Genomic DNA, 16,362 nt, shown 5'->3' with positions numbered 1-16,362 from the left:
ATAAAGAAATCACTACCATCAATCATATAAATGTATTTCATTTATCAAAAACCCAATAATTCAAAATTGGGCTACTTTGCAAGATTTTACTTGCCTTCAACTTTATTTGTCATATTTCAGAACACAAAATAATTTTAATACATATTATTTATCTTTTGATAATTTTTTATAACTTTGACTGTCATGAAAAATAGTCAAGATGAACCCAGAGCCACAGTACAGGGAGGGGTAGGTGGTTTGCTTTGCATGTAGCTGACTTGAGTTCAATCCCTAGGATCCCATATGCTCTATGAGCCTTCCAGGAGTGATTTCTTAGTGAAAAGACAGAAATAATCCTTGAGTGCCACCAAGTGTGCACCGCATCAAAAAAAAAAAAATATTCAAGACAATTATTTAAGAGCTGGTTTTATCATTGGGATATGCTCATTAAGTTTAACTCAAGAGTATACACACTGCTTTGAAAAAGAAGTGCATAATATTTGAAATTAATTATATTCTTGATAAAGTCCAAAGTTCTTACAAACTTGTTCCAGAGAAACCTCACTTCCAAGTGACAGATTTTATTAGTAGTACATCCATTTTTTTTCTACCTTTGTAGAACATTGTTAAGTGCTATGCTAATAGACAAAAGTAGAAAACCAAACCATATGTTGTCAAATTAGCTGGAAGCTATACAAGAAATATATTTTTTCAGGATGCAGCAAAGCTCTGTTTCACAAACAATTTCTGACATTTTAGTTTGCAAGAAAAACACCCAATCTCATCCGACCCATCACCACATCTCAGAAACTCTTCTTGCTCCTCTATCCTTCCAGGTGAGATCCTGTGGTAAGTTTTTGGAATGAGCAGAGGATTCCCTTCCAAATAAGTTTCAGCAATCTCCACACCTTCCCTTTAACATCTCAGCATACCCACTGTCATACCAACTGCAATTCATAGCTGTATAGCAGCCACATGATAATTCTAGTCATCACAGCACATACTGCTTATAGTCATAACTCTTGTCACTGGGTAAAGATAAGGAGGAAAAAGAATAACACAATGCAGAATTTGCAGTGAGGGTGGGGCTATATTTTAAAATATAGGTCTGTTCATATGTGGGATATAAAGAAACATTGTAAAAGAAACAACAAATGGCCAGTTCTCCTATAGAACTGAGCATACATCAGAACAGAGGTGAGTGAAAAGGAACCTCTGGTACACTAGTCAAGGTAGGTGAACACTCTGGTGAAAGTTTATGTTGTGAGAGTTTGCATGAACAGTTGTAATTAATTAAAAGTAATTATTTAAAATTTGTAATGATTACTGGGGCTGGAGAGATAGCATGGAAGTAAGGCGTTTGCCTTTCATGCAGAAGGACTGTGGTTCGAATCCCTGCATCCCTTATGGTCCTCTGAGCCTTCCAGGAGCAATTTCTGAGTGAAGAGCCAGGAGTAACCCCTGAATGCTGCCTGGTGTGACACAAAAGTAGTAATGATTAACAGTATTGTAAATACCAGTGCCACAATAAAAATGATAAAAAAAAGATTTTAAATAAAAAAGATTTTAAATATGCAATATAAATGTTTTAAGCAGAACTAAGAAATTGAATGGAATTAAGGTAGATTGTATGTTTCTTTGGTTTTATAAAATCAGAATAGTAAGAGAGTTCAAAAATAATTTAAGTAAATGCAGAGTGTTTCTTAGTACATCCAACTTAGACCACCTACTGCAAATTAAAATTTGAAGATAGGTCATATAAATATGATGAATTCAAAATGGTAGAGAAAATACTCTAAATTTTAGAAACAATATCAGGTACAACTATTTTGACCAAAGGATAGTTATTCTGTAGTTTACTGTTTGCTTTCACTACACATTTATGGTTGATACCAGTAGCAAATAAATGTGGATAAAAAACAATAGAGATAAGAGATAAATGTAAAACTTAAAAGTGGGAAATAAATAAAAATCTCTATATCATCTAGTAGTTCATCCTTATGCCAGACTTAAAAAAACTACTACAAAAAAGCCATGTGGTTCTTCCTTGAAGAAAATATAAACTAAGTATTTAATGATAATGATCCTCTTCTATAGATTTGATGATATCACCTCTTTACCATAAAGAAAGACTAATGATCAATTCTCCCCACCTATAGTGCTCCTAGTAAAAATTTTGTTATCACTACTCTAGTCTTAAAAAGCTAGCAATTATTAATAGATATTTAAGAAAAACGAACAATGTAGAGAAAAATAAGGGCCTAACTGAGCAAACAGAAGAGACAAAACCAAAAGCCCAACGGGGGGAAACCACAGAGGAAAGTCTAATTTTAAAATGTTTTAATTAATATCTTATAAGAAGTTCTTGATGAGGGGCTAGTGATAGCACAGCGGTAGGGTGTTTGCCTTGCACGCAGCCAATCCAGATTCGGCCTTGGTTCCATCCCCGGTGTCCATTATGGTTCCCCCAAGCCAGGAGCGATTTCTGAGCACAAAGTCAGGAGTAACCCCTAAACGTCACAGCACTGGTGTAGTGGGCTGGATGCCTTTCCCATGGATATTTGGCCAAATCAGTGAACTAAGCATTTTGGTACTAAAGTTTGAAGATATGGAGCGTCTTGGACATTGTAGTTCTGGGGACCTCCTGATTCATCTGAGGAGAGTTTGATCATCTGTGGAGCCAAATCAAGTGGTGTCCACAGGCCATGTAATCCCCAAACTCTATTCAGGTCTTGGTGAACTGCTTCCTCAGCTAGATGACTGGTTTGTTTCTTTGTTTGTTTGCTGTTTTGTTTTTTCATTTAAAAGATTTATCTGTTATTTCTAAATAACTAAGTTATGCACTTTTGATGAGCTTTTAAACTGAAAAGTCAAAATCCATTGCCCTGGGGAATTTTCTTTTGTCTTTGATCATCACCCAGACATATTTCCTCTTCTCTTTTTTATTTTTCTATTGCTTTGGGTCACATCTAGTTGTGTTCAGGTGCTACTCCTGGATTGGTGTTTGAGAAGTTCACGCTCAGCTAGGCTAAAAATCACTCCACATGAAATATTTCCAAACTAATTAAATGAGTCTGAAGCAGGGTCAAGCATGAAATAATACAAACAATGCTGAGGATGAAACACATGTAGTCTGGCAATCTTGTCTTGTGTGGAGGGCTAGAAGCCTGCCAGAACTGTCTTTTTTTTTTTTTTTTTTTTTGAGTGCAGAGACCACCCCTAGATGGGGGAATAAGGACATAGTAAGGACAGTTTGCTTGGACTATTCTGACCCAGTGATGCCTAACTTCATATGTAAAACAATCTCTATTTTGGGGTAAAACCCAGTTGCATACAAATAGATACAAAGAAACCAGGAATGATCTTTGTTTTGGGTGAAATCAAGTTGTAAACAAACAAATACAAAGAAACCAAGATGATTTTTGTTTTGGGTAAAATAAGGTATAACCTAAAAATGTGCCACAATTAAACATAGGCTTCTACATGCAAAGCATGAGCTCCTGCCTTGTGAGCTACCCAAATTCACTCATTTTTGCACTCTACGTAATCAGCTATGGAACATCCTTTTTTGATTATATTACAGTTTCATTTTTAAATGCATTTCCTTTTTCTAAATAATTATCTAATTTTTTGGTGCTCACTTCGGCAGCACATATACTAAAATTGGAACGCTACAGAGATTAGCATGGCCACTTTGCAAGGATGACACGCAAATTCATGAAGCATTCCAAATTAAAAAAAATTATCTAGTTTTTTTATTCAATTGACTATCTAGTTGACAGGGGTATTTTGGGGGGGGGGACACAACAGGTAACGCTCAGGGGTTACTAATGGCTATGCACTCAGAAATAGCTCCTGGCTTGGGGGAACATATGACATGCTGCGATTCGATCCACTGTCTGTCCTAGATCAGCTGTGTGCAAGGCAAACAAACTCCTGCCCTACTGCTGTGCTACTGCTCTGGACCCTTCATTTGCATTTTTAAGACCTTGTGTAATTTTTATTTTTGAGTGGAGAAAGAAAAAATACCTACTAATGAATGAATTGTAGTTAATCTTGATTCAAGTAAAATGGGAAATACAGAAGCAAATTTAAAAATCAAAGAAAAATAAAGGATCAAAAAGGAAATATCACCTATATAAATATATAAACTGAGTATATGCATATTGCATAAAATATTTTAAATAAGCAAATAATCATGGTTTATCAATACTGCTGCCTTTCTCAGAAAGTCAGCAATCACATTTACATACAATTAAATCAGTAGTCTCTCCTTCATTATATCAAAAGCAAACATTATAGTTAAACTTCAACTGCAAAGGGCATGAATTAATCTTTATTTTGTAGCGTGAGAAGTGATATTAATAATCCTACCCCTTTTGCACTGTCTTTTGCTCTAGTCAAGATTTGAAAGCCTAAAATTTACTTTACATTTACATAGATTAGCTATAAACCTTTATATAATATATATTTAATATTATATTATGATGCAGCTGCTAAGAATAGTTGGTTAAAAATCTTCAATTATATAGTAGGGTTATATTTCACAGCCTATAAGCCCAGTAGGTTGTTAAAATTTTATAAGGCAGTATATTTTATTTAATTTGAAATTAATTCCCCCTTTTATTCTTCTAGCAAAAGTTTTTACCATACAATTTGCAGTCATTAATTATTCCTTATGTTTTATAGATTCCTCATATTTCTCATCCTTATATCCAAAGCCCTTAATATATTTAGAACCAAAAGAAGAGAATAATTTTGAATGACAACAAACCTTGGCTTTTGATTACTAAACTAAAATCACTAAGTTCTAGGGGAAGAAAGAGGGCTAGAAGAAACATAAGAAGAATAGAGGAGGATGTTGAGCACTTTGCTGTTAGTGAGTTGCAGTCACTTCACTGACTAAAGTCATAAACAGTAACACTATCATTACTATTTGACCTAAACTCTAATAAAATACTTTAAGCCCTTGGTGCTCCTAGCCTTCTACAAGTCAGAGGACAGCATTAATATCAAGGTAGTGTCTAAGTGTGGGTCAGAGTTCTTACTCTTGTATTTGATGAGATAGGTATATAAAAATAAATGTCTAGAAATAATAAATAACAAAATATCTAGAAGTGTATGTTGTTGTTCTTCTTCAACCTCCTCCTTTATTCTCTCTTCTTTGTTTGACACTTTTGTAGTTTTTATTTTGATAATGTTGTATTTTATATTCTTACAACATACATTAGACAAAAGGCTAATATAAAAGCTATACAAAATACTAAGAATGCTGAAAGCAACTGAAGAAAAAACACAAAATTTAGGAAAGGAGCTAAAAACTGCCTTAAAGAAGACAAAAAGATAACCAATAGATATGTGAAAAGGTGCTCATTATCACTAATTATCCCATAAATTTCTATCAAAGGAACAATGAGATTTCACCACTTATCAGTGAGAATGGTCCTTATCGAAAAGAATGAAAACAATTAGTGTTGGAGGCAGTGAAAAGAGAATGTTATTCATTGATGCTGTCTGGGTTAGTCCCTTATGAAAGATGGTGTGGTAACTCCTTAGAAGAATTAAGAAGTGGAAATACAGAAAGTCAGATAAAGTTCAATCTGAGTTCAACCATGGAACTGCATATTTTGCTCCAAGTAGTACTAGCAGTGATCCCTGAGACATTGCTAAGAGTAATCACTGAGCACAAACATGTCTGATGATCCTCAAATTAATTATACAACTTTGATATGACTCAATGATTGTGCTCAAAGTCATCTACTCCAAGAATACTAAAATATTTATCCACAATAAGATAAGCCCACTTATGCCCACCTATCATTTAAAAAAATCACCTAAAAAAGGATTATCAGATAATGAAATCATGGGATATATATATGTATACATATATACATATATATATACATATATATATATGATGGAATACAGCTCAGCTATATCTAAAGATGAAATCCCAGAATTCATTGCAAACTGGATGAACTGAGTTGAAGGACATAATACTAAGAGAAAAAAAAAAACAAACAAAAAAGGACAATCACCAAATTATTTCCTTCAAATGTGGAATATAAGAGACAAAGAAAAATTGGACTGGTGAGGTGGTGCAAGGGGTGCGGCATCTGCCTTGCTCGCGCTAGCCTAGGACGGACCACCTTTTGATTCCTTAGCGTCACATATGGTCCCATATTGTCCTGGTTTGGTTCTTTAAGCCAGGGGCAATTGCTGAGCGCAAAGCTTGGAGTAACCCTGAACTTCACCGGGTGTGGTCCCAAAACAAACAAAACGAAAATAAACAAAGTAAGGGTAGGACAGACCATAATAGAAACAAACTCTGGGATGCCAACAGAACGGCCCTCTCCAGGTATAGGGGAGTGAGAAGGGATGTCCAGAGATTGGTGGTAAAATACTTATTTTATGGTGGTACTGGTGCTGCAATAAGTTAGCACATATAAAACTGTATCATAGAAAGTGTTTTAAGCATGTTTCTAAAATTGAAAAAAAATATTTTCAAATAAAAATAAAGAGGCTAGGTGAAATGAAGGACAAATATGATAGGCAGGGAGATACTCTAATTATGGTGCTGGGAAAATAATACTTTGGTGGAGTGCATAATGATAGAATGTCTCAGGCAAAAAACCTTGATCATACCAATATTATAAATCAAAATGTCTAAAATTTTTAAATATTATAAGTTTAAAATAAAGCTTTCATTATATATCAGTTTTATTAATTGAGAGTATAAATTTTATTATTTAGTTATGAGTTCAATTTAAGAAAATAACTCATATCTCAGCACAGTTCAACCTCTGAACTTTAGAACACAGAAAATTGAGTTATCTCCTCATTGCTTTCAAAGATACTTGAAATCATTTTAGAGGTATAAAAAACATTAAGACCACAGAAAATCTTTGCCTGTAGGAGGCTCAAATTTTAGTCCTATCATCACATAGTTCTCTTGGAATGACCCCTGAGCACAGAGCAAAGAGGATACCTTAATCATTATAAGAGAGACCCACAATGAAAAAAGTTAAAAGATTATGTTTAATGGCTATGTTGGTCATTTGTATTTAAACCCTTATGTTTCTTCAAGTGAGAACAATAACTTGGATCATAGTCCTTATAAAGAGTAGGTAGGTCATGCAAAGATAGGTACTCAATATTTTTTTGGTTTTTGGGCCACACCCATTGAGGCTCTGGGGTTACTCCTGGGTATGTGCTCAGAAATCACTTCTGGCTTGTGGGGCCAATTGGGATGCTGGGGGGAATGAAACACTCCATCTGTCCTAGGCTAGCGCATGCAAGACAGATGCCTTACAGCTTGTGCACTGCTCCGGCCCCCCTCAACATTTTTCTATAACAGAATAATTAAAACCATAAAGATTAAGTTAAAATTCTTTGTTAAGGTTATCAAAGTCTGTAATGGGAACTACATTTTAATAAGAAGATATTCTTTTTTATTTATTTATTTTGGTTTTTGGATCACACACAATGGTGCTCAGGGGTTACTCCTGGGTCTGCTCTCAGAAAACTCCTAGCAGGCAAGGGGCCCTTATGGGATGCAGAGATTCAAATCACCTTCAGAAGATTGTTTACTTTATCTCCCAAATATGAATGAGATTAACTCTCTTAGGGAAAAAAAGAAATCAAAATAGAAACTAGAAAGAAGTCAAAATCACAAAATTAGGATTAAGTCCTCCTTATCAGGGAAGCTTAACCACTTCAAGAACTGACTATGACTAAGAGAAATTGTCTCACAGAACTGAGATCTTAGGACGATTACTTACCAGAAAAGCTCAGTGTCCAATAAAACTTCAACTAGACCAGAGGTGGCTTTCCTATACCATACAAACTTATAGGAGAAGCACACAGGACTAGCAGAAAGCAGTTTGTCAGCCAGTCTAATTTCCTAATTTAAACAATATTCAAACCACAAAAACAGCAATGCCAACAGGTTATTAGCCACTTGGGTGTCAGTCATTCTGTACTGTTAACTTGTCGTAGGGTCTTGCTGAGTAAAAATTCTGAGATAAAGGTTCATCTTTGTTTTTTTGTTTTTTTAACTATGTGATGCATTTTCTTTATTTTTTTTAAGTTTTTTTTTATTTAAACACCTTGATTACATACATGATTGTGTTTGGGTTTCAGTCATGTAAAGAACACCACCCATCACCAGTGCAACATTCCCATCACCAATGTCCCAAGTCTCCCTCCTCCCCACCCTTTGTTTTTTCATGACTCTAAAATTAGGTCATTAAGTTTCAGATCATGGAATTTAACTTGATAACCATGAATTATTTAGATCTGTGTAAACTCATCTGTACATGCTCTTGGCTATATTAAAATCTTCTGCTTTGTTTTGAAATTTATAATGCACAAACCATTTGACCTGATGTTTTTCTTGGTAGTTTTGCAACAGAAAGCCAATGGCTAATAAAGATCGCAGAAGAAACAATAAAAAGACATGCACAAGGAATAAAAAAATATTTGTGATCATTACTTAAAATGTATTTATGTCATCTCCAAAATTGACCATCATGGTTTGGACATCACATCTTCATCTTGGTGATTGATTGATAACATGTAATACTATATTTTACATAGTATTAAGTCAAGGTATTCTCTTTAGTCCTGCTACTATAGTATAAATCCTAAGAAAATATGGCATATGGGGCCAGAGAAAAGGCACAACAATAAGGCATTTGCCTTGCATGCAGCTGGCATGGGATGGACCTGGTTAAATTCCTAACATCACATATGGTCCCCTGAGCTTGCCAGAAGCAATTTCTGAACACAGAGCCAGAAGTAACCCCTGAGCATCACCATGTGTGTCCCCCAAAAAACAATCAATCAATTAATAAACTGCTAAAAAAAAGAAAACATGGCATAAAATAAACTTTCTGAAGGAGGAAGAAACAGAATGTACTTGAAACTTGAGTAATGTTGCATTGGCACATCATGAAGCAAAGTGTTTTATTTTCCTTTACATTTAATATAGGATATTTCTTCTTTTTTATATTTTGGGACACATTCAGCAGTATTCAAGGCTAACTTCTGACTCTGTCCTCAGTAATTACTCTTGGTGGTGCTAATATAACCATGTTAAGTAATAGGACCAAATGGGTCAGTTTCTTGTAATGCAAGCAACCTAAATACTGCACTAATATCTCTCACCCTAATGTAGAATACTTTCCACTACACATATAGTCTTTTACACATTAAGAACACTAATTCTAGCAGTAGATAAATAGTACAGTAATTATGTCTTACATGGAGACAACTCTATTTGATACCAGCCACCACCTTGCCCTCTGATTGTCTCCAGACATAGACCTAAAGGTTTTTGAACATTGCCAGTTATCACCCTAGATGTTCTCATGTCAGTTGGCCTAAATAATCCCTGACATTACAGGGACCAACAACACCACATTCTTACCTCTCTCATAGAACCAATGGCCCAATTGGCTGAGAATCATCATAGGACCATCAGGGCCTACCTCCTGAGAAATCCTTGGACATGCATTGAGTTCCCATTTCTTGAGAAATACGTTTGTCGTAACATCAAATTTTAAAACTTACCACATTTATATTTAACTCTGGTAAAAGGAAAAGAATAATAAATATGCTGTCTTTTTGTACTTGCTGTTTAAATTTTGAGTTACATCTCTGTAAACAAATCACTTCTGCAGCACCTTTAAAAGCAATTTTCCTCCCATGAACAGAAACTTCCTCAAAGAATAAATACAAATGGCCAAAATTAAAACACACTCTATATCATTATATATCAAGGAAATTCAAATCCAAACAACAATATAATGTCATCTCACAGACTGGAACTCATCAGAGACAAACAAAAAATACAGTTTGGGCATGAATGCGGTACATAGAGAACCCATTCACTGTTAAAAGGAATATTGACTGATCAAGTCTTCTTTTGGACAATATTAATATTACTCAAAGAACTAAGAATTGACTTTCCATACAAACCAGTAATTCCATTCCTAGGAATATACCCTAAGAAACAAAAACACAATTTAAAAAATAAATTTTGCCCTCATTTCAGCATTATTCACAGCAACCCAATCTGGAAAGAACCCAAGTGCCTAACAACAGATGATTGGATAAAGATATATATATATACCCTTATCTGGATATCTGGATGTGGCATAAAACCAAAAATAATAATAATTAAAAAAGTAAACCTTTTTCATTTTTTCCTGTCATTCATATTCTATTAAGATGTATGCATTTTTTGCAAGTCAGCTCTAAAAAATGTGTAAGTGATAATAAAGGTAGAAGTAATATAACTTTTACATTGTATATAAAGAGCTTGAGATGGTAGTGGAAATGTTACCTACAATGAAAATGAGCAATGCACTAAAAAGGAAACTGAAGACTGGCTTAACAACTGAGAAATTAGCTACTGTGCAGTTGAGACTTATCTTTCTTATCACTTCATTTCATTGTTCTTAATGGGTGATGGAGATATTACTCTTTGTATACTTTAAGTCATTAATGCCTCGATCACTTCATTTTTTAGAAAAATAGGGAAGTATTCTAAAAATAAATTTAACAAGTTAATTGTGGTTAAGTAAAATTCAATTTGCAATTCAAGTAGGAGTATGGATAATGGAATGTAAATTGTACTTCAAGGAGTGGGTTAGAGTTCCATAGAAATTGGGAAGAGGTAGGCAATGGATCAAAACTAAAAGTTTACTTAGAAGTCAAATGAGATTTTCATTTTGAGGCTATGAAAATATAGTTGCTTTCTCTCTATAGTGGCGCAAGCAGTAAGGCATCTGCCTTGCCTGTGCTAGCGTAGGATGGACTGAGGTTCAATCCCAAGTATCTCATATGGTCCCCCAAGCCAGGGGCAATTTCTAAGTGCATAACTAGGAGTAACCCTTGAGTGTCAATGGGTGTGGCCCAAAATTATAAAAACAAACAAAAAATACATAAGTACCAGAACATCTATCTCTGTGCATTTGGTAAATTCAAATTAAAATGATAGCATTAAACACAATCCAAACTGTTTTTTTTTATTATTTCAGTGTAGTCTTAGAATGATAGTGAGTCCTTTAAAAGTTTAAGATATTTACAGCATGAAATTCTATAACTTTAAGTAAAAGACAAATGAAGGACTTTTTTAAATAATGCTATTAAAATGCTATAGCGAAATGGGAGCAGAAAGAGAAATTCTGAAAGTGAGAGATGCCATTTCAGTGCCACGTTGAAGAAAATATCTAGAGATAAAAACAAAGAGCTAACTAACGTGCTTGTGGGTACATAAAAAAGGAACATTAAGACAGGTTTGATGGACAAATTGGAACAGACAGTACCCTTTGAAAATAAAACAAATATGCTATTGAAAAGAAATAATGATAGCCCTTCTTTTGCATCTACAAAAAGTAATATACTATCCTTATGATGCCATCACTTAGGATAAGAAGCTATATTGTAGTTCTTCTCATAACTACCATTAACTATTATTTAATGTGAACATAATATGTGCTATAATTTTTAGATACAAAATACTCCTATAATGTAAAAAAATGTCTGTATTTTTTCAGAGTAGAAGAAGAGGCTTAATAAGTTGAAATATTCTCATTGAAGTCACTTAATAGTTGGTAGACATGGAGATACTTAAGACTATAAAGTTCTTGTTCCAAACTCTGTGAAATTTTTTCATTCTGATCCTTCACTTCTTCATAAAATTGTATCTCATTCAATCACTCTTGATGATTAGGTCCAAAAATGTTTAATTTTTTAAAATAAAGTGTTGCATACCTCATAAAGGATTTAAATGAATTCTTTGTGAGAGGTATAAGTAAACTTAAATAAGATTGAAGGCTGGTTTCAAGATGGCAAACAGCCCTAGCTATATATCACAAAAAATTGTTACTTCCAAACTCAAGAAGTAACAAATAAAATAAAAGTTTTTATCATCTGCTTATAGCTCAAGAGATATGAAGCATCTTCTAAACTGAAAATACATATCTGTATTATTTTTAATAAGACAGAGTCCGTACATGAAGAAAATATGAAAAACTATAAACTCAGAAATTTTTCTCAGTGATAGCTTTCTAATGTTTGCTATTTTAAATAGTCTAATATATATTTACTTAGAGATATAAATTGAATCTGTCATGTGTTATGAATGATGACTAAGCTGCAATTAGAACTTGAAAATGGCTCAAGGTTACCATTATGCTATAAAATATTGTCATAATTACTAAAATACTATTTCCAAGAAACCAACAGCAGATAATGACTCCATTCTTCATTAACTATTATTAATGATAAATACCAGAGAGAAACATGCAAAAGACCAGATTGAATTTTTTATCATTTATACTGTGTTTTTGATTTTCCATTTCCAAATACTGAGTAGTCCTGTACTTCCTGGTTTTTGTGCTGCTTTTCAAAACTATATATCCTGATTTTTTTGTTTTTCTTTTGTTTGTTTTTTAAGGGGCCCACACTTGGTGACGCTCAGGAGTTACTCCTCTCTATGCTCTCAGAAATCGCTCCTGGCTTGGGAGACCATATTGGACACTGGAGGATCGAACCAGGGTCCGTCCTAGGCTAGTGCAAGCAAGGCTTACTGCTTGTGCCATCACTCAGACTCCAAGGATCAAGATAGATGTGCAAAGTGGGTCCATTTTAGACCACATATTTAGTAAAGATTTAAAGATTCACAGAACTTCCTTTTTATCTGTTCTACTGACTAGAAGATCTTGAGATTTGGGTGGTTAAGTCAATTTGGTTTGAAACATAGAACATGCACCAATGAACCTACAACATGAAGCTCCATGTTGCAAGAGGGAGTTTCTAAATAAAATTTATAAACCTCAGTAGTTGTTAATCATTAAGGTTTGTGGTTATGATAATAGAATAATCTTAGTGATTCAATAGTTGTTAATTATTAATGACTGAGGTTATGAGAAAAGCAGTCTAATAGAACAGGTGAGCCACATACTTAATTTTAAGTTCCTACTAGTCACATTTGAAAATTTGAAAAGAAAACAGGTGAAGTTAATCATGAATCATATTTCAACTGCTTACTAACCACATATGACTTGCTACTGCTTTATCTGACAAAGCAAACCGTCCTTGTTATAGTTATGCAAGCAATATACTCCCTAATTTAGCGGTAAGATTCCCTTAAGAAACACACATTTACACATCAGGCTTAGAAATAGAAATAGGCGAGATGGTGAATTCTAGTTTGCTTAAGATGGCAATACATTATTGTAATGATATATGTCCTCTACTAGTGAGAATTACTGAACCAAGTAAGCATAGAATATTAAGAATCTAAAAGCACCCTATCCTTTACTTTGCAGTATCAGATAATAAAAAGTAGAAGGCTTTGCTACACTTTGAATACACAGCTGGTCCTCAAGAGACTAAATAATATGAACGATATTTTTATAATTGAAAGACATACCTAAAGAAATATATCATACAACTACTACTCATAGGGTCCTGGAGATAAAAAAAAATATTTATTCAATTGGGAGAATTTTCAGTATATCAAAAGTAATCAAGAGTGAAAGAAATACAGGAACAGATTAAAAGGTTTTGGATTTTTAACAAGAAATGATTAGAAGTGACACCTGGAATTCAGGCATTGGTGAATTCATGAGTTAAGGGACCAAATTAAAGAAAATTCAAAAGAAATCCTGTGAGGAGAAAATTGAAGCGATGAATGAAGAATAGAATACTAACAGTAAGAACAGAAATTCTACAAAATAGAGCCCAATTTTAGTTGAAGAGCCTAGGGAAACTTAAGAGAAAACAGCCATTTGTGGGTCTGTATAAATCTAATAATGAAATCCTGGTTTTACACGGAGATGAGTGGTATGAAAAGAAAAAAAAAAGAACAGAGGACTTAGACAAGGATCAAATGCACTATCTGGAGGCTTAAAGGAATAAAATGTAAGGTAGATTTTATATTGGCTGCCAATCAAAGGTGAAATCTTTGATCTATTGAGAATTATGTTTAAATAATTGGTTACCTTGTCTATGAATGAAAGGAAGCATGGGATTTATGTGGCATTGACAGTTTAGCTAGAATAAAGAAAAGGAATATTTGAATAAGTAATGATGTTATTTCTTTCAAAATGTGTAGAAAATGTTATATAAGTAAAAATAAATATGATTTTCAAAATAATGTAAATGAATCCAAATTGATCCTAACATATAAAGTAGAAGTAATTAAAAATAAGTTTAATTAATTTTATTGTTGTTTATTTTGTTTTGGGGTCACACTTAGCAGCATCCAGAAATTACTTCTGCTTCTGCTTTATAAATTAACTTGGCAGGGTCTGGTGATGCCATTCCCATATGGGTGCATGGTATTAAACTCGGATAGCATGCATGCAAGGCAAACTCATTGCCCACTGTACTATGTACTGGCCCCTTTTATTACTTTTAAACCTTTTTATTAATTGAGGTACTATGATTTACAGCACTGTTAATAATGCTGGTTTCATGTACACATAATTTTAATACCATATCCATCATTAGTGTAATAACCTTAATTATTTTTTCTTAAAATGTAAGTGCCAGAGAGATAATACAATAGGTAGAACACTTGTTTTGCACACTACCAACTCAGGTTAGCTCCCTGGCGCACCAAATAGTTGAGCATTACAGAGTGTGATATCAGAGTACAGAGCAAAAACTAATTCTTTAGCACTGCTAGGTATGACCCTCAAACAAGAAAATAAAAAAATTCTATACCATTCATTGTTCTTTAAAATATCCCAGAGAAAAAGCAATAATACAAGGGTAGAAAATAAAACAGGTCAGGTGCTTAACTTGCACATGGCTGGCTGAGGTTTCTGATCTTCAAGACTCATATCTTACACCTTATGATCCCCTAATCAGGAGTGATCTTTGAGTCCAGAGCCATGAGCACTGGTGGAGTGGTCCAAAAACTAAGTAACTAAATAAATAACAGAAAAAATGTTTATATAGTTATCACAGGATACTTTTTGCATACTAATTTTATAAAAGGTTAATTTGTAAAATATTTTTCTTATATGTTATTTTTCTAAGTCTGCAAAGTTTGTGAAAATCAAGAGTACAAGCACTATAATTCTTCTAAACATATATATATATATATATATATATATTTATATATACATATATGTCTTCACCTGTTTTCCCGAATACATCTTGACATTAAGGCATTTAAAAAAATAGGAATAGAAATAAAAAATGGCAAAACCAAAATAAAGTAATCTACTACATATATATGCCTAAACAGAAAAAATATGGAAACACATATGGAGATTTGAGAATATAGTGTACCATATGTAATTTTTTAATAATGTCATATTATGTAGTAAAGGTAAAGAGCAAAATGGGTCATAAAGTACTAAAATTTCAAAAAAGAGAAAAATTTCAAAAAAGGGAACTAGATTATGTCTGGTTTGAATTTTAAACAAAGTACAAGAAAATCAAAAATATTTGATGAAAACTAAATTTTAAATAAGAACATCAGTGAAAAGGATTTCAACAAAATCAAAGAATATTTTAAATATAATTATCCACTAAGCAACTGACAAAAATAAAAGTGATGAAGTGTAAAAATATAGTCCATGAAGTAATTTTTAGTGTCTATCTTCAGAAATTAAGCAAAAAATCAAACATTTACTTAGCATTAAATCAGATTTATGAGTAGAAATGTGAAAAATTAAAGAACTAGTGGATTAACACCCTACAACTAAAACTAACTCAATAATATTTTCTCTGTTAATAAAAGAAGATCTAGTCAAGAACAGTAAATGAAGAAAAGGTGATGAACATTTTTCATTCATTCATATGGTTAAATATAAGGAAGTAACCTAACTTATAGTGCCTCACAAATTGCTTTAGTAACAGAGGCCACTGACTACTATTAGTGGCCATAGCGAATATTATTCTCAGGCGCATTTGTGTTCCATTTATTGCTAAAGTATCTCTCTTGGTGATCTGAGGTGAAAATATATTCAACTCATCATGCTTCCCATTCCCTTCTTCCTGTTTGAAGAACTAGTTAAGAATGAAGGACAGATTCCAAGTAGGAAGAGAGGAAGGCCTGAATTGAACAGAACTGGGATGTACTACTGCATATCTAACACCTATCAGCAAGTTTCTTCACCTTGTGATGTCTACTTTTCTTCTTATTAAATTATTACTATAGGGCCAGTGAGCTAGCATGGAAGTAGGGCATTTGCCTTCCATGTGTAAGGATGGTGGTTTGAATCCCTACATCCCATATGGTCCCCAAGCCTGCAAGGAGTGATATCTGAGCATAAAGCCAGAAGTAACCCCCGAGCGCTGTCAAGTGTGACCCAAAAAGCAGAAAACAAAAATATATATAAATAAAAAATATAT

The 16,362-nt window shown here is 33.5% G+C and overlaps 1 protein-coding gene and 1 non-coding gene across 2 annotated transcripts in view; one reads left to right on the top strand and one right to left on the bottom strand.

Moving 5' to 3' along the window:
• Positions 1 to 16,362, bottom strand: part of NLGN1 (neuroligin 1) — a 975,153-nt gene that overhangs the window by 819,762 nt on the left and 139,029 nt on the right. The gene's annotated exons all lie outside the window — the stretch shown is intronic.
• LOC126012334 (U6 spliceosomal RNA) lies at positions 3,613 to 3,716 on the top strand. Its single transcript, XR_007496847.1, has one exon. It is a non-coding gene; the product is annotated as a U6 spliceosomal RNA (small nuclear RNA).

This window comes from Suncus etruscus, chromosome 6, assembly GCF_024139225.1.
Source record: "Suncus etruscus isolate mSunEtr1 chromosome 6, mSunEtr1.pri.cur, whole genome shotgun sequence".
NCBI lineage: Eukaryota > Metazoa > Chordata > Mammalia > Eulipotyphla > Soricidae > Suncus > Suncus etruscus.
This window is presented reverse-complemented; position numbering and strand designations above follow the sequence as displayed.